General features: G+C 42.1%; 1 protein-coding gene across 5 annotated transcripts in view; it reads right to left on the minus strand.

Moving 5' to 3' along the window:
- The window catches only part of SLC35D4 (solute carrier family 35 member D4), a 108,228-nt gene that overhangs the window by 23,301 nt on the left and 64,694 nt on the right, over positions 1–20,233 (minus strand). The gene's annotated exons all lie outside the window — the stretch shown is intronic.

Raw genomic sequence — 20,233 nt, forward strand, 5'->3', positions numbered from 1 at the left:
TCTGGTTGACTTTTAAGATTTTCTCTATCTTTGGTTTTCAACATTTTAACTAGGATATGCCTAAGCATACTTATTTTTCTTTGTATTTTTAGTTTGGGGTTTGGTGAGATTCTTGAAGCTGTGGGTTTATGTCTTTCAGCAGTGTTAGAAAATTCTCAGCCATTATTCCTTCATATACTGCTTCTCTCCTTACCTTCTAGAATTCCAAGTACATATATATTAGACATTTTGACAATCTCCCCCATGTCTCTTATACTTTGTTCTATTCTTTCCATTCTTTTTTCCTCTCTATGCTTCACTAATCCTGTAACACTGTGTCCAGTCTGCTCTTAGACCCATCCACTAAGTTATTAATTTCACACATATGTTTTTCCATTCAATAATAACTCTTTGATTTTTTTTTTACAGATTCCAATTTTGCATTGAATTTCTCCCATCATTTAATTCATTTTTTCCACTATTTTCTTTAACATATTATTCATAGTCACTTTTAAGTTATCACTAGCTCCAACACCCAGATCATTTGTGGTTATGCTCTCATTATTTTTTCCACTTAATTATCAGTGATATTTTCCTGCCTCTTAACATGTCTACAACTTCGTTATGTTGAACACTGCATGTAAAAGAACTATAATCAGGGATTGAGTGAATCAGAGATGGGCTATAGCTCTAGTAAGGCTTAGTCCACCTCTACTTTATCTAGTTCTTCAGGTATGGCCCTTCCAGACTTGTGTGTAAGAGCCTGGTAGATCTCTAACTTCTCATTCCTATAAGTTCTGCCTTTCAGAAATTTTGACCTTAGCTTTTTAGCTTCCCATCCCATGTAGATTCAAAATCTGGCAACAGTCTTCTGGGGAAGAGTCATTGTATATTTGCTTCAGGTTCCTCTTTTTAGCAAGATTTTGTCTCCTAAGTACCCCCAAGATTATGAGCTTTTGCTTTGCCTTTCTGGGCCAACCAGCAGCCTCCAGAACTGCTCCAGAGTTCAGCAAATGTCTCCTGGGAATACTGGACTTGCCTTTGGGGCTCCTCTAGTTTCCAATCCATCAAGCCAGTTCCACATGACTGCCAAAAGCTCTGCTAGTTTCTCTTTCCCACAGAATATTTCCTTTTCTTGGACAAAGTCAGATCCTTAGGCCACACCCAGAATCAGCAAATATCCTTCACCTCCCCCCAACCCCATGAAGAAAATAGCCTGTGTCACTCAGTATACCTAGGAAGGTTCTTCCTTCTTTGGAAATTTATTTAATTTAGTTCTCATTGCTTTCACAGATCTCTGATTTCTTTAAAAATATGATTTTTGCAATTTACTTGTTTTTCCCCTAGTTGTTTCAACTGAATGTTGGCCTGTCACAATGTACAACAGTCTACTCTGAAGTAGAGGATTTCCGTTTACTATACAGATGAGAAAACTAAGACATAGAGAGATGGTAAGACACTGGTTTTCAAACCAGATTTGGCTGACCACTATTTCCCTAGAGCCACCTTGGATGTCATCGTGGTGAGGCAAGGCGGGGAGGCTGTATTTGATTTGTTCTGAACATCTTCCTGATCAGTGACAATCTTATTAACTCATCATTACAATTTAAATTAGCTTTGTATTTTCATCATAGCCTAGGATCTTGTATATATCAGCCGAGGGCAACAGGACTTTCTTAAGGGCACAGTCTCTTTCTCTTCAGACACAGAGATTCAGATATGATGCAACTGATGATGATTAATAAGGCAGACTGGAGGTGAGAGGAACATACAGTTTCCTTTCCTCACAATTCTCTCTGCTGGGGGGAGGAAACTCTTCTGCTTTCCATCCTTTCAGTCTCTTCCAAGTTCACTCTAATGGGAAGAATTATTCATCTGATTGTACACTTAATGAGGCTCATTACACTAGTTAGTGGGATTCCAGTGTTTTAAAGGCAAGAATCCAGACTCCACATGATTTATTTCTTCTCTTGAATCCATGCAATAAAATTTTCTTTACCCTGTCTTCACCTGTTGGGGGGTGGGAGTGGAGGACGGAGAGGAAGCCATGCCTCCTATAGAGAGCAGAAAGCCTTAAGTCTCTAAACCAAGGTTGAGTTTTTCAACTCAACTTTGTTTCCCACTTGCCTACTATTCTTTGTCCATATGTTCTCTTAGTCCATATACCAAGAAGGGAGAAGTGGGTAGAAGAGTTCAAGTACCAGAACTCTGAACCCTTTAACACATGCTGTAGGCTGAAAAGACCCATGTGTCTTTTATGCCATCTGACACTGATCCCTTGGTTCCAGCTTCAGAAATCTGTGACCTTTGGACCTTTTATCTTGGACTTGCAATCTTCCCGGATCAGCAGTGCAGAAAGTGTTGGCTCTCCCTCAGAAAGGGTTGAGTGTCAGACTTTCCTCTTCAGTACTCACATTTCTCAAGAGGCCATATTAAATCATGTCTGCTGGAGCAGTGTTCCCTGGTACCTTTGGGGGGGCTTCTTCCTTTCACCTATCCCTCTGGGCATTCCACTTCAGCTCATCCTAAAATACCTGATTTGGTTGGGTTTTTTGTTTTGTTTTTGTTTGTTTTATTTTCTATAATATACTACAATTTCTTTGAATAAAGGGGCTATAATTTGCCAAGTATTGCTCCTTTGCCAAGAACTATAAGGAGCAAAATAATGTAGACATACTCAGAACATCCAATCGTCAAAGACAAATGGAGAATTTGAGACTACTCTAATTTTCCTTCAAATTCAATTCAGTGACAGCCTGGTATAGTATTAATAGATTCTTCATTCTAGTACTTTTTCTCAACTTTTTCAGTCTCATTTTATTCAGTAAATGTACTCACTTACTGACAGACTTACTTTTAGAATGATGGATTTCTGCCAAAGTTATTTTTCAAACTTTGTCTTGTTGATTAAAAAGTTCTATCAGTCTCCCAGCTGAGCAGTACTCTGTGCTTCTGGAAAGGAGGAGCATGCAGCTAAGGCGTTTTTATATTCTAAGTTATTTTGATCCTCTCAAAGAATAGATCTAATCTCTGCAGTCTATTTTTAGAAATGAAGTGAATTTAACTCAAAGGAGCTTTAAATAAAAGCACCATAATTATACTTACTCCAAGGTCATGAGGATTTTTTAATCTCCATTTAACAACAACTGCAATTCACGTTATTGTTATACTTAGTAATAATGGAGGTGAAGGAATAGATCTGCCAAAAGATATACAACAAGACCTGCTTAAAGACAGGAAATGTGGTGCTCATTTGGCAAAACCCTTTTTGCTACGTCTAACCTGCCTTCTTCCTTAATCCCAACAATTCCTGATGAAATATCAGTTGGGAGAAGTGAGCCTATGATGTTGAGGGCTATACCCCAGCTCCAGGTCTAGTCACACCCAGTTTTACATGACCAGAGAGTGAGAACTCCTTAGAAATGTACAAAGCTTGCACAAGACTCACTCTACCAGCTCAGTTCCACTTGAGGGATTTACACAAACCATGAAGACTTTCTAGCTCTTTTTTTTTTTTTTTTTTTTTTTTGCGGTACGCGGGCCTCTCACTGTTGTGGCCTCTCCCGTTGCGGAGCACAGGCTCCAGACGCACAGGCTCAGAGGCCATGGCTCACGGGCCCAGCTGCTCCGCAGCATGTGGGACCTTCCCGGACCGGAGCACGAACCCGTGTCCCCTGCATCGGCAGGCGGACTCTCAACCACTGCGCTGCCAGGGAAGTCCCTTTCTAGCTCTTGTTACACAACTCTTGGCACTCACTGCAAAACGTCAGTGGGTCACCTGTGCACTCTTTTGCTATGGACTGAATTATATGCCCCTCCTCCACCCTAAATCCATATACTGAAACCCTAACCTCCAATATTATGGTATTTGGAGATGGGCCCTTTGGAAGGTAATTAGGGTTAGATGAAGTCATAAGTGTCGGGTCCTCATGATGGGATTAGTGACCTTACAGGAAGAGGTCAGAGAGCTTGTGCCCTCTCTCTGCCATGCAAAGACACAGCTGAAGACAACCACCTGCTACCCAAGAAGAGAGCTTCTTCCAGACACCAACCCTGCTGGCACCTTAATCTTGGACTTCCCAGCCTCCAGAACTGTGAGAAATAAACGTCTGTTGTTTAAGCCACCCAATCTATGACATTTTGTTATGGCAGCCCAAGCTAAGACATAATTCCTTGCTCTTTCGGAGAGTTTACAAAAGGAAAGCTAAAAAAACAACAAACTGTTTAGGAAGAAGCTTTCACTGAATTAGAAGTGAAAAAGGAAAAGGGCTTTGAGTTATTGCTGGAAGGACACTAAGGCCAAATTCCCTTCACTGAGCCCCTCGCTAGGAACTAGAGAGGCAAAAATGAAAGGCAAGAACCTGCCCCCAGCACCCCATTCTAGGTTAGCTACTTCCAGAGGTTACTAAGCAAATAATTTCAATACCATATGATAAGTGCTAAGACACGGGTATACTCAGTGTTGCAGGAACAAGCCCACATCGAGATGATGCCTGAGCTAATCTTGAAGGACAGATAAGAATTACCAGGTGAGGAAGGGTGAAAAGGGCTTTCTACGTAGAAGGAACAGCATGAACAAACTCACAGATGCTAAGCCACTGGGTATTATCGGAAAATGCAAAGTGTGAGTTGGGTGGAGGCCACCATTAAAGCTGAAGGAAACCTGAAGAGAAAGAAAAAACCAGTAGCTGGAAACTGCTTTTTCCCAGCAAGGTATTGAAAAAACTCCCATGGGAATCCTATTCCCTTAAAGACCGTGGGCAGCTGGGTCCAGGACGACTGGGCGTGTAGCATGTCTGGACTTGGACTTCAAAAGAGCTCATCCCAATCTGTTCTTGTGCCGTGTCCGTGGGAGAGCAGTGGGCCAGCACTCTGAGAGTCCCCAGTGTCCCCTTGCTGTCACAAACTCACTGACTAACCTCAGGCTGGCCATTCCCCTCTCTAGATTTCAGTTTCCCCCTCCCTAAGACAAAGGAATCATCTATAAAGTTATTTCTCAGGGACTGAGTTTTATTCTCTCACTTACACCTTTTCTTTGAAAGGGATGGGGGAATTTTATTCATTCCTTGTTCCAGTGAGAATTTTCAAGAAGCTTAAAAAGACAATCTTTACAGACTTAAAACATCTGTAGGAAGTAGATAAGAGAGATGAAGATGGGGGAAAACAAAGACAGGGAGGCAGAGATGAGGCTATGACCCCAAGTCCACGCCAGAGATGTCTACTGACGCAGTGGGGAGGGGACTACACGTAGCAGGGGAGGAAGCAGCTCAGGAGTTTGGCTGTAGCCACAGCCGTGAAGGTCCATATGGTCAGTCACACAAGGGGTGTCCCTAAGATGCAGGCAAACGGACCGCTTGGGAGAAGCCACTTAATGTCAGTCTGTCTCTGAAGTTTAAACTGAAAACACAGTTACAGACATTCAAATATATGTTTCAAAAAAGCACAGAGCAGTTAATTTAGGAAACCTGTCAACTGCCACAGTGAGGCCCAGTGTAGTGACCCAGAGGGAAGAAAATGTCTTGTCTTGTTCCCATGCCATTTACAAGGTACACCCCGTGTACAATTTAGGAAGCTGAGAATAGAGAAATCTGCACCACGGTCCTCGCCTGGGTTCCATTACAGGAAGCAGAAAGTCTGAGTGCAGGGAGCTGGCGGTGCAGCCAGGAGCCCCGCCCGTCTCCAGCAAGGAGACAGCTCAGCAGAGGCTGCTTTTCTCTGAAGAAACGGTAAAGCCTGTGGAGCAGAAGCAGACCAATAAATACTTCTGCAACGCTACCAGGAAGCCTGAGCTCACTTTCTTTACATTGGCACTGAACTGAATATTGATTAGAAACCCTCTCCAACCATGACATTCAAGAGAACTGGTGGCCGGCGCCCAGAAGACTGAGGCACCACTCTGTGGGTTCTTCTCTTTCCCCAGTAAGTGAAAGCCCAGACCATCTGCAGTGCAAAGACAGGGTCAAAGCCAGAGGTGGGAGGGTCTGCTGGACCCAACACCTGGGCTTCCCAGGGACCAGCAGGAGAGGAGGCTCAGCTGTGCTTTCTGAGGATGGCACCACTGCAGCACCCACATCGGATTTTTAAAACTGAATTATGGGCTTCCCTGGTGGCGCAGTGCTTGAGAGTCCGCCTGCCGATGCAGGGGACGCGGGTTCGTGCCCCGGTCCGGGAAGATCCCACGTGCCGCGGAGCGGCTGGGCCCGTGAGCCATGGCCGCCGAGCCTCCGCATCCGGAACCTGTGCTCCGCAACGGGAGAGGCCGCAACAGTGAGAGGCCCGTGATTCATGGCCGCCGAGCCTGCGCGTCCGGAGCCTGTGCTCCGCAACGGGAGAGGCCACAACAGTGAGAGGCCCACGTACCGCAAAAAAATAAATAAATAAAATAAAAACTGAATTATAACATAAATACAGTAAAATCCACGACGAGCTTGAATTTCAAGTGTAGGGCTTGTTGAATGTTTACACCTTGAAACACCCATGTAACCACCACCAGAGAAGGAACCTAGGTTCCTTCCCAATCAATACATCTGAATCACCTATGTGGCTGTAGGCTCTTTTTTACTGCGGTCTACTATTCTACTGTATGGAGAGATCAAACTTTATTTCTCCTTGTTTGATGTACGGTCTATTTCCTCAGTTTGGGGCTGTCATGAGTAAAACTACTGTGGATATTCCTATCATGGATTTTAAAAAAATAACAGTCTCACTGAAATAGAGTGCACATACTATAAAATTCACCCTGTTAAAGTGTACAATTCAATAGCTTCTTTAGTATAGTCACAGTCATGCAACCATCGCCTCTAATTCCATACCACTGAACATGTCTTGTGGGCATACGTCTTCATTTTTCAATTGAGTGTACACCAGGAGTGGGGTTGCTCAGTCATAACAAACCTTATTTAGCTTTAGTGCTTTCTAAACCAGAAATGTTATGCCACACCCTCACCCACACTTGGTATTGTCAGCCTCTTTACTTTTAGCCGGCCTGGGTTGGGGCGGGTGGTGTGTGTGTGGTTCCACATCAGATTTAAAACCACTTCTGTCTCAAATCCCCATTCTCTTACAACCAACCTGGCACAGACTGTAAGCTGCATTCCACTACTTAAGACTCATCCAACAATCTTTAGGATTGATCCTTCTTCTTTTCCTTTTTCTTTTTTTTTAAATAAACACCTGTGACTTCCAAAATATTCCACCAAATGATAAATTAGGTTCCCCGAATTACTTGAAAAATTGAAAAAAGAACTTTAAAACCCATGGTGCCACTTGAATCCAGTAATTTTAAATTCCTCTTGACACTAGAATGACAAAATGGAGCAAAGCAGAAGCAAAGGTTCTCTAACTACGGGTCAGAAGTTCTCAAATTGTAGCCAAATCCAAAATACAAAGAGCGTTTCAAACGTTCCTCCATCTGCAAGGGAAAAGCTCATTCTTTTCAATTAACACGAACAAACATTAACTGCGCAACATACATTACTTCATAGAATTCCTGCAATATTTCTGTGAAGTTATACAGTTACTCCCATTTTACATATGATAAAATGGATACATACAGAGGCAAAGGAATCTTTTTAAAGTTACACTGCTGGAGAGTGGGATTCTTATCCAGCTCTCTCTGTCTCCAAAATGTGGGGCTATTCGTCACTACTCTCTGCTGTTGCAGCTTCTTAGCCTGGAATGTGACAGGTCACTCTATAAATCTCTGCTGAATAAACTTGCTGAATATACATTTTCTTATAAAGTAACTTGAAAAAATTTTTTTCAGGGAAAAGAAAACCCTCATAAGAAGCATAAGGGGCTTCCCTGGTGGCGCAGTGGTTGAGAGTCCGCCTGCCGATGCAGGGGATACGGGTTCGTGCCCCGGTCCAGGAAGATCCCACATGCCGTGGAGCGACTGGGCCCGTGAGGCATGGCCGCTGAGCCTGCGCGTCTGGAGCCTGTGCTCCGCAACGGGAGAGACCACAGCAGTGAGAGGCCCGTGTACCGCAAAAAAAAAAGAAGCATGAGTACTGAAACGGAGTCATGCATTGTGTAATTCTTAGAGTGAACAGTCAACCACCCAAGGATAACATGAAAATAAGAGTAACTGACTGGCTTCACAAAAGATAACGGCAGGACTTGATTGGATCCAAGTGGTTCACACAGCGTAGCTCAACCTAGATGTCAGTGCAGGGATATTTCAGTGGAAAAAGCACCAGTTCACTGGGCTCAGAACTGGGCTGGTTTTTCCCTTCAAGTGAAAGTAAGAGATGTCCTCACAACCTCAGGCCTTGCATTCCCACCTTAGAAATCCTACTGTAAGCAGTGTCAGCACTGCTATTCCAAATTGCCGGGTGTTTGCTGCCATTTGACCACACCATTCAGAGCTTTTTACTTCTCTCTGTGCACCCTTAAAACGTTAGGATTTGTGGGACTTCCCTGGTGGCTCAGTGGTTAGGAATCCGCCTGCCAATGCAGGGGGCACGGGTTTGATGTCTGGTCCGGGAAGATCCCACACGCCGCGGAGCAACTAAGCCTGTGCGCCACAACTACGGAGCCTGTGCTCTAGAGCCCATGAGCCACAACTACTGAAGCCCACGTGCCTAGAGCCCGTGCTCCGCAGCAAGAGAAGCCACCGCAATGAGAAGCCCGCGCACTGCAACAAAGAGTAGACCCCGCTCGCCGCAGCTAGAGAAAGCCCGCGCGCAGCAACGAAGACCCAACGCAGCCAAAAGATTTAATTAATTAATTTTAAAAGTTAGGATTTGGGAGCTCAACACTTCGGGAGAGAAGGTTTTGGCAATTACTCGATTTCCCCTTTTGCTGGAGTACACTTTATATGTTTCGTCCTTCACAGATAGCTAGAACATTCGAGAAGTTAGAAAAGGAATTCATTCCAAATAACTGAAGGAGAGGTGTCTCTTTGTATCCCCCAGGGCACCCCCAGAAGTCACATGACAAGAAGACAGATGTGGAAATGTAGACAGAGAGAGCCTGTTCCCCTCATAATCTACCCCCCAAAACCACTCAGATATGCACAGAAACAATCAAATAAAATTACGAACACAATCTAACGCTAGTTTACATGGTATCAGGCAATTCATTATTGACTGAAAAAAACCTTTCCTGCCACATAGTTGACTAACAGACTGGCTATTCTGGAGTCACATAAACAAGCACACCTGCTTGTACTTAACTGCCTGGCCTTCCAGTTAGATGCAGTCTACTTACAGAAAAGCAAAAGCATCCGAAATCTTAACCTAAAGAACCACTGGGTCAGTTCAAAGTGACGATGCAGAGTCAGGAGGGGAAAAGCCAGTTTGGACGACTTTTTGTAAGGGAGTACATTTTAAACAGGAAAAAAATGAGCACATGACTATCTATAAGCAAATTCCACTCTGGGGGATAAAACAGGAGAACGAGCGTGGGGCGGGATCCGATGGGGTACTTGGGGGCCCCGGGGAGCCAGGCCACCAAGATGTCTCTAAGGCACAGTGGGAGAGAAGAGCTATTTTCACAAAATGGCACCAAGTAAATACCTACTAAGTCTTTCAGATCCACATGTCATTCCTTTCTATTATGTGTCAAAACTTAGCTGTCCCATAATGAAACTCTGCTTCTTCAGATTTCCCCAAAACTGCTTCCTTTTCTGAGCTCTGATTAACGCCTGCTCATTCTCTAATGACACGGGCAGTTGCTGCTGCCTGGAGCTTGCGCTCTGGTTTGGGCACATACAGGCCATGAAATGCTCCTTGCTAATTACCCCATGTCCGGCCATACCTCGGGGGACTTAGTTCTAGTGATTGGGATAGAAGCTCTTCATAAGGAAAGGTGAACTCAAACTGGATTAATGGCACAATTAAGGGAAGGAATATGTACATTACAAGAGCATCCCTGGGGGCAGTGGAAGGTAACTTCAAGAGATACATGTGGGATTGCACCTTTGTTTCTGACATGAGTGCACAAACCTGCCAAGATGTGTAAAATAAGATCAGTGTGTTTAAGCATTCACTTGGCACTCATTTATTTGAGGCGATCCTACAGTGAACCAAGGACACATTGATTCATCCCCCCAACGGAGGCTTTGTAAACTTTCCCAAATAACTGGCCTTTGTGTTGCAAAAAATCACTTTAATTTAGGTGTTATAAATTGTCTTGGATACTGACAGCACTCCTATAAACCTTGCAGTCAGAACATTTACAGAAATTCCGGGCATTTCCTTTAAAGCAAATTCATTCAGGTCAAAAGTTGAGAAATCCAGAATCGTTATCATATTTTTGCAGTACAGAACATTGTGCTGATCAATGGCACTAAAAATAGCCCAGAAAAAATTAGGAGTTCATAATCGGAAACAAGAAAAACAACAACCTTATCCGAAATAGCAAAATGTCCATTAACATCACTCACTTCCTTAGGAATTATTTTGACAATAGGAAATGGAATTTAAGTTTTTTCCCTTTAATCCAAAACTGTATTTCCCCTCCCATGTGTCCTCTGGGAAAACCTTGCTTATAAATGAATCATTCCCAGATAACCAGCTTCTTGCTGACTGTTTCCATACAGCTCAACAAACACAGAGAAGCTCCTGAACTTGCTATTTCACGTTCCTGTCGCTTCAGTGGTGATGTCATGGAAAGACATAGACATGTTATTATTGCCCAGCTAGAGACCGTAAAGGAAAGTATGCTGCTGCCTCTAGGTTTTCATTTTCCAATGAAAATTATTTTCATTGCCCTAGCCGCTTAGACTGTGAAAAAGAAAAATGATTTAATTAGGAAAACAGTCATAATTTTGTAAGCTCATTCTTTCAACATAAAAATTACATGACAGCACAGCTTCATTGGGTTTGATCATTTATTTTCATCGGACCATGCTACTACACATCAAGGTGCTGAAGAACAGCTCGAAGAAGTAAATTTAAAAAAATAGGAAGCTGCTCCCCAGAAAGGAGTGTGGAGTCTTAAGAAGCTGAGAAAATGGGAAGAAATGCAAATAGCAGACTGAGAGAAGTGGCCTTCTCTTTTGTGATTGCCTTTTACCATCCAGGAGGGGAGGAAAGACAGCAACAGGCTCTGCACACCCAACAGATGGTGATGGAGATGATGAAGATGATGATGATAAAGAAAAAGAAGTAACTGTGCTCGTTTCAGCAGCACATATACTAAAACCAGAATGATACAGAGAAGGATGACATGCAAATTCATGAAGCATTCCATATTTTTTTGTAACTATGGGAGCTGAGAGATGTTAACTAAATATATTGTGGTGATCATTTTGTAATATATACCAATATCAAATCATTATGTTGTGTACCTTAAACTAACACAATGTTATATGACAATTAAATTTCTATAAAACTGTTTTTTTTTAAAAAAGGAGGGCTTCCCTGGTGGCGCAGTGGTTGAGAGTCCGCCTGCCGATGCAGAGGACACAGGTTCGTGCCCCGGTCTGGGAAGATCCCACATGCCGCGGAGTGGCTGGGCCCGTGAGCCATGGCCGCTGAGCCTGCGCGTCCGGAGCCTGTGCTCCGCAGCGGGAGAGGCCACAACAATGAGAGGCCCGCGTACCAAAAAGAAAAAAAAAAATTAAAAAAATTAAAAAAAGGAGAAGAGTAGTAATGGAGCAGGAAGTAGAAGGCGGAGGAGAACGAACACTGTTCAGCATAGACTAGACTTAATGAAAGCGAAACATGATGGGGATCGTTAACTATACTTCCAGGACTTGTCTGTAGTCTGTTCTTGAGTGTGTGTGTGTGTGTGTGTGTACGCACACACATGCATGTTTGCATGCACCAGAAATTGAATCTAAGTCAGATTCCAGAACCTGGAAGATTTGTTTACTTGTCACCTCCTCAGAAATTCAAGGTGTGACTTCACGTTAAGCTCTGGAACTTCTCTACAAATATATCTAATAAAAATTCAGTGCAGAAAAATATTATGTTATTTAGAAGTCATAAAATCTGTGTGATTCCAATATAAAAGATACTAAGCTTCTTTTATTTCTTTTTTTTAAATTCCACCAGAAACAGCAAGCATTTCACCCATGGTCTTGGGAGACATTTGAAAATTCCGAACATCAAACCCTGACAGCATCTGTTGAGGACACTTTTACAAGTACATCCTATATTTAAAACAGGTTGAATTTTATCTAGTAAACTCACATAGCCAAGCCTCCTTCTTAATTCAATATCTTGGCAATAGGTCAAGAGAAATGTCAAGATGTCACTGGAAAAAGAAAGATGTCAGGCCATGCTCCCAAGACCTGGCCAAACAGCCTGAGAGAGAGGCGGTCGAAACTCAAGAGAAATTCCTACCCACTCAAGAGTTCTTCATAAGGATGAATCAAACGGAGGCTAAAACTTACCAGTATAGTCTTCTCAACTCTTTTAAGAGAAACTCCTAAATGGGAAACATAGTTCAGGACTTTGGTCCTTTTACTACACAAGGATGTGTTGTTATGGGGACAGCTTTGCAGGCTCTCTGGCAACCCTGGGTATAATTAAGGCCAGTGATCACAGAACAGCCAGAGGTGGTCTCCATGGAGACCAACAAACACACATTTCCACAGGCACAGCAACTGTTCTGAATCAATGACTCTTTATATAGGTTTAAAAACATTATGAATGGTACATCAATTGCTTCCTTTGTTAGGGAATGCCTGATTAAAAACACGGTGAGAGAGCTGGTTCTCCTGCACCCTGAATTCTGAGCAGTGCCTAGATAGGCCGTTCCCAACTCAATTCATAACCTAGAACTAGCGAATACAAATGGAAAATCCAGACTCAGGAATCACTGGTTAATCTGGAGGAAGAATTAAACTAGTGGTCGACAGAGCCAAGGAGGGCCAGCCAGCTGCCAGCACTCACTATTCCAGGGCTGTCTAAATATTATTCAACCCTCTAGCAAGGTAGACATTATTATTATACTTGTTTACAGATGAGAAAATGAAGCACACACCTAGAGTGTGTGGCCGAGCTGGGACTCAGAGCTAGGTCAAAATTAAGTCTTGGTCGGGATTTAAGTAACTTTACATAATGCTCTGTGTTTGCATAGCACTTTGTGGTCTATCTTCTTATACATTCTGCCTTTTTCTTGAAGCGTTGAGGAGTCAGGTTCTAGAATTTTCTCAGTTTGCAATATTTCACCCCTTGTTCCTTGCCTCCTTGCTCCACTTCTACACCCACCACACGCTCCAAGTTCAAAGACTCACGTGGGACCCCATGTCAGGAGGCTGCACCGGGCTTCCCTGGTGGCGCAGTGGTTAGGAATCCGCCTGCCAGTGCAGGGGACACGGGTTCGAGCCCTGGTCCGGGAAGATCCCACGTGCCGCGGAGCAACTAAGCCCGTGCGCCACAACTACTGAGCCTGCGCTCTACAGCCCATGAGCCACAACTATTGAAGCCCACACGCCACAACTACTGAAGCCCACGCACCTAGAGCCTGTGCTCTGCAACAAGAGAGTCCACCACAATGTGAAGCCCACACACGACAATGAAGAGTAGCCCCCGCTGGCCGCAACTAGAGAAAAGTCCACACACAGCAACAAAGACCCCACGCGGCCAAAAATAAAGAAATTAATTAATTTTAAAAAGAGCTAAATCTATAAAACATATAGAATAAATCATAAAGGAAAATCTTACTGACCTTAGATTTGGCAAAGATTTCACAAATACAACCAAAAAAAAAAGGCTGCCCCGTCTTCCACCTGGACTGCATGAGCAGCTCTAGCCTAAGCAGCAACGGGAAGGGAAACCCCATTCCCTAAGCATGAACTGCGACTGTCCAAACTCTAAATAAGAACAGGGACAAACATTCCAATTAACCACATACGGCCTTTATACCTAATCTTCCATGAGAGAAGGGATTTGGTAATAGCGATGGAAGAAGGTCATATTGCTCAGTGGTTTCCTACTTTACTCTGATCGGTTCTATTAAAGACTTGTTAAATCTGGCACATGTTTCATTAAGTAGGCACTGACAGTTAACGATATGGTTCCCAGCAGATAGATCATCATTATATATAATCCTACAACTGAATGTAAATGCCACCAGCGTTCAGTCCCAAGTATCAGATACAGTCAGCACTGTCAGAGCTCGATCGAATCACAACGTTTTTGAACTATCTTTAGATCTTCTAGTCCAGACCCCTTGCTTTATGGATGAAAAAGCTGAGGACTAGAGGGGTTCGGTACATAGTGATCAAAGCCGAAGAGTCTTTCCTTCCCTGAAACCCCTGAGATCCGAGTTCCCCTGCCACGTGACCCAAGGAACAGCCTCCTTCCTATCTTCGCCCTTCTGCCAAGGCTCAGGATAAAGGCTTTTCATTTTCTCTAAAGTTAACCCCCCCACACTCTTTCCATTTCCCTTTGAAACTTATTCTCCCAATTTCCCCTCATTCTCTAGCATCGTGAAATCTCTGTATACAGGTGTCTTCCAGTTTCAAGCACGCCCAAGTCCTTCTTTTCCTAGAACAGAAGTTGTCTTCGTTAGATCTACCCACCACCAATCACAATCTTCTATCCACTTTTTATGTATTCTTGAGTATTTCTGATCCAGCTTTTGCCCCACTCCGACCCCTGCCCTTTGCCTAAAACTGTTTCCTCAAAGGTCAGCAAAGTCCTTGCTCTAGTCTTTTCTCAGTCGGATCTCTTTGACCTCTTGGTGGCATTTTGCTTTACTCCTTAAAATTCTCCCTTAGACTTCCCCGCTCTGAACTCTCCTGATCCCCCTTCTACCTTCCAGCTATTACTTCTCTCTTCTGCTCATTATTGGTCCCTGGCATCTTAGTATCGCCCAAGCTAAGTTGTAAGCCTCTTCTCTGTTCTCCCCAAATTCTTTCACTCTCTCGGTGAGCTCATCAATTTACACATGTTCTTGATTTCAACTCCACATTTCTACGGGCGAAGCCCAAATGGACATGCAGAGCTCCGAGCCCTTGCCTACATTTGACCCCATGTTTCCAACAAAAAAGAGCTCCATGTAGATGTTTTATCACCATACACATTTGTCTAAAATGTATATCACCAGCTTTCCTCCCCAAAGATGTTCTTTCACAATCACCCCCATTTCTGTCTGTAATGCCATGGATTTCCCATGTCTCTAGCTACAAACCTTGGAGCCATTTGTGACCTTCCATACCCATCATTCCTATGTCCAAACTATCCCCCATCTGTTCTAAAATGATTTGTCTTTGTTATCTAATTCTTTTATCACATCACAGAACAATTATATGGTAAGTTGTGTACTTAAAATTTATTTTCCTTCTAATTGTAAGTCAAGTTTGACCTTTCACCTTTCTTCTTGCCATCACTACCTTGATTCACCTCCCTTCTGAATGGTTGGAAGTCATTTCCAATCTGTCTTAAGCACTGCCGCTATATTAACCTGCTTAAAACATTACCCTTGGTCAGTCTCATTCTGAGGTTCACCGTAGTCTCTGTGGCATGGCTTTTAGGGATACCTATAATCTGACTCTCCTATGCCCAGTTCTTCCCTTCCCCTCTACATTCTCCTCCTCCTCTAGCTAAATTTATTTCCTCCTGGTTCCCCACCTGCACATCCTTCTGTTTAACCTCTCTGCCTGTGAGTTTTTCACAGAATCCATATTCTCCTCTGGGCCAATGGAACATCTTTTTGAGTCACTTTCTAAATATACTGGCACCCAGCAGAGTCGCAATGACATGGGGGAAAGGCTGTATTGCTAAGGACAATTATGTTGTATTCCAAATGTCAGCACATTTTGATGTATAAGTGGTCCATTATGATTTGCAAATATTTTCTCCTAGACTGTGGCTTATCTTTTCATTTTCTTAATGGTGTCTTTTGAATTACAAAATATTTTAACTTAAATGCAGTCTAATTTATCAATTATTTTATGGCTCATGCTTTTGGTGTCATATCTAAGAACTCTTTGCTTAAACCAAGGTCATTAAGATTTTTTCCTGTGTTTTCTTCTAAGAGTATTCTGGTTTTAGCTCTAACATTTAGGTCTATGATCCATCTTGAATTAACAATGCAAGGCAAGGGCCTAAGTACTTTTTTTCCCCAGCATACGGACTGTTACAGCCTCATTTGCTGAAGAGAAAACCCCTTCTCCATTGAACTGCCTAGGCACCTTTATCGAAAATCAATAGACCTTGGGACTTCCTTGGTGGCGCAGTGGTTAAGACTCCGTGCTCCCAATGCAGGGGCCCGGGTTTGGTCGCTGGTCAGGGAACTAGATCCCACATGCATGTCGCAACTAAGAGTTTGCATGCCGCAACTAAGAGTTTGCATGCCACAACTAAGGAGGCGGTGAGCCACAACTAAGACCCAGTGCAACCAAATAAATAAATAAAATAAAATAAAATCTAAAAAAAAATACATTGACACCCTTAAAAAGAAAAAAAGAAAATCAATAGACCTTAATGTCTACCCTTATGCCAATACCAAGATGTCTTGATTATTCTAGCTTTATAGTGAGTTCCAAATTATGTAGCTCAAGTCCTCCAACTTTGTTTTTCTTTTGTTTTGGCTATTGCACTTCCAAATAAATTTTAGGATCAGTTTGTGAATTTGTACAATTTAGGAAGAATTTCCATCTTAACAATATTGAGTCTCTCCATTTATTGAGATCTTCTTTAATTTCTCTCAGAAAGGTTTCGTAGTTTTCAGTGTATAAATCTTACACCTCTTTGTTAAGTTCCTAAGTATTTTTTTCTTTTTGATGCTATTGTGAATGGAATTGTTTCCTTAATTTCATTTTTTTGCACATGACTGTTCATTATTAATACATAAAACTACAATTGATCTTGCACCCTGAGACCTTGAGAAATCATTTATTAGTTCAATTAGGGTTTTTATAGATTCCTTAGGATTTTCTATGTATAGGATAATGTCATCTGTGAGTACAAACAATTTTTTTTTCTTTATTGCACTGCCCGAAACCTCCAGGATAACGTTGAATAGAAGCGGTGAGAGTGAAATTGTTGTGTTGCTCCCAATCTTAGGGGGAAAGTATTCTCACCATTAAGTATAATGCTAGCTATAGGTTTTTCATAGATGCCTTTTATTAAACTGAGGAGGTTCTCTTCTGTTACTAGTTTGTTGAGAGTTTTTATCATGGATGGATGCTGGATTTTGTCAAATGATTTTTCTGTACCTATTGACATGATCATGTATTTCTGTTCTTTATTTTATTAATATAACATATCAGTTTTCACATGTTAAACCAACTTTGCATTCCTGTGATAAATCTCATTTGATCATTGTGTACAGTCCTTCCTGTAGGTTGTCAAATTTGGTTTGCTAATGTTTTGTTAAAGATCTATGTTCATGAGGGATGCTGGTCTGTAGTTTTCTTACAATTTTTTGTCTGCCTTTAGTATCAGGGTAATTCACCTTACAGAATAGATTGGGAGTTATTCCCTCTTCCTCTATTTTCTAAAATAATTTGTAAAGAAACAATATTTCTTCTCTAAATATGTGATAGAACTCATCAGTAATGCCAACTGGGCCTGGGCTTTTCTTTGTAGAAAGATTTTTAAATTACTACTTACATTTATTTACTTGTTATGAGCATATTCAGATTTTCCATTTATTCTTGAGTCAATTTTCCTATTTTGTGCCTTTGGGGAATTTGTCCATTTCATCTAAATCATCTATTTGCTGGCATAAACCTATACAATACTTTTAGTTTCTATAGGATAAGTGGTGATGTCCCTTCTTTCATTTCTAATTTTGATTATTTGTATCTTCTTATTTTCTTCATCAGTCTAGCTAGAGGTTTGTCAATTTTGTTGATTTTTCAAAGAACAAACACTGATTTTCTCTATTGCTTTTCTGTTTTCTATTTCATTACTTTCCACCTTGAACTTTATCATATCCTTCCTGCTGCTCATTTTGGGTTTATTTTGTTCCTATTTTTCTTGTTTCTTAAGGTGCAAGCTTAGGTTATTGATTTGAGACCTTTTTTCTTTTCTACCACCTTCTGGCCTCTGTTGTATTTGATGAGAGGTCATCTGCTGATTGTCACTTTTTTTCTTCTAACCTTCTTTCTTCTTCTTCTGGAATTCTTATTATACATTTGTTGATATTCTTGATGTCGTCCCACAGGTCTCTGAGCCTCTGTTCATATTTCTTCAATTTTTAAAAAGTCTTTGTTCTTTAGATTGAATAATTTCTTTTGTTCCACCTTCCAGTTCACTTATTCTTTCTTCTGCTCCCTCAAATATGTTGCTGGGTACCTCTAGAGAATTTTTCATTTCGGCTCAGTTACTGTACTTTTCAACTCCAGAATTTCCATTTGGTTCTTTTTTTAAAAATCATTTCTACCTCTTTGAGACTCTGTATTCATTGAGTCTTTCCTTTAATTCTTTAAACATGGTTTCCTTTTAGCTGTCTGAACATATTTAAATAGCTGCTTTGCAGTCTTTTTCTGCTACGTCCTACCTCTGAGGATAGACATTCAGACACAATTCCTATTGACTGCCTTTTTCCTGTGCATGGGTTACGCTTTCTTGTTTCTCTGAATGCCCTAATTTTCACTGAGTACTGGACATTTTAGATAGCGTAGCAACTCTGGATTCTGACTTTTTCCCAGAGCATTTTCATTGGCATTGTTGTTTTGCTTGTTTAGTAATTTGCCTGGACTCAGTCTGTGAAACCTGTCTCCCGTATAAGGTATCATTGCTGCGGTCTTCACTCAATTTTTTTTCTTGCTTTTATTTTTAAGCCTGTCTTCCTAGGGATCATCCCCAGTCTGCGTAGCTTAGTGTTCTGGCAAAGACTAGTCAAGAGCTTTTGCTCAAACACCTTAAGCCAGAAAGCTTTCTCTGCTTCTGATTCTGTATGTGGGCTGGGGAGCACATTCAAACTTTAGGCTGTTTTCATGTCTGCCCCGGCTTTTCTTACTGCTGGTCTCTCACGTCTCCTCTGTGTGTGCACACAGGCTCTGTTGACCAGGGACGTGTACGTGTCTTGGGCATCCTCCATCTCTGTGCTGCTCATGCACATAGACTAAGGTAAATCTGGCATTTATGGAGAGCTAGCAAGCCCCTGATGGCTGTCTCACCTCCCAGAACTACCTGGTAAGTCCCCAGCTAGACCACTGGTCCATTGCTTGCCCCAAAGAGGTAAACTCAAGCTAGTGGAACTTCCTGTTCATTTACCACCTAGACGGCCCCTTTACCTGACAATACTCCAAAGAGAGTGAGCCCCTTCTGGAAGCAGCAGCAAGTCTGTTGGTTTACACAGCCTGCCCTGCTCTGGTTGAAAGAGAATACTTATAGAGATGGGGAGAAGGGAATGAGAGCATCGTAAAGCAAGAGCACCACTAACTCATGCTGTTCCTACCCGACGTTTGGGAGTTTTCATGAACAAATGCCTCTCAGTTTGTTGTGTGCTTTTGGTCAATTTTTAGAGAGCTGAAATGGATATCTTTGACAGTCTTTTTCCAGCTTTCTAGTTGCTTCTGGGGGAGAGGATTTATCAACCTCGTCATTCTGTCATGCTCTAAGTCAGTATCACAGCCAATCTTTACATTTTTCTGGAATGTGAATCATTAATGCTATTAGAAAGTAGACAATGCAGGTGGAAACATCGCTGTGAAATCTTACTTTCAAATAAAAACGTTTGTTTTTGCTTTCTGGTGGAAAAAATTCAGCCAACAAACATAAAGATGGCTAAAGGCACAAGTTTAAATGATTACTGTATTAGATTAAATTAATTAAGAAATCTCACTCGGTGGAAGCAGCACCTAGGGCACTGTAACTTGACTCCTTCACAGCCTTTAGGGAAATGAAATGCTCCACTAGAAAGAGCTGGCCCCAAAGCACTAAGATCCTGCATCCCAGAGCTGATTTTTCTGCTCCTTCTTATTTTCCCACCTCTCTATCTTATGCTTCAACCATGGTCAATACGCGCTGGGCATTTTTATTAGTCCCTTTTTTGAATGGTCCATCAGAGTCCCCCTATCAGGCCATCTGTCCGTTTTCCTTTTTCAATTGCCTCTGACTGGCTGAGACCTTCTGGGCAAGTCACTGGAGCTCTGGACACCCTCACAGCTCCCAGGAAGGAAGATAAGAACTGCCCCATGCATCCGGGGGTCCAGTCTCTTCGAGCAAGAGAAGGCTTAGAGGTGTTTTGTTTTGTTTTGGCAAAACCTCTCTTTTTCAGATGGGAAAATTAAGGCTCTGGGAAATTAAGGGGCATACTCAGGTCACCTTCCAGGAATGTGATAGAGATCAGTATGTCATGCTGATAAAATACGCAGAAACCCTCAGAAATTGTTACCTGA

The sequence above is a fragment of the Aethalodelphis obliquidens genome, unplaced genomic scaffold (assembly GCF_003676395.1).
Source record: "Aethalodelphis obliquidens isolate GAN/ISIS:26980383/991018 unplaced genomic scaffold, ASM367639v1 scaffold32, whole genome shotgun sequence".
NCBI lineage: Eukaryota > Metazoa > Chordata > Mammalia > Artiodactyla > Delphinidae > Aethalodelphis > Aethalodelphis obliquidens.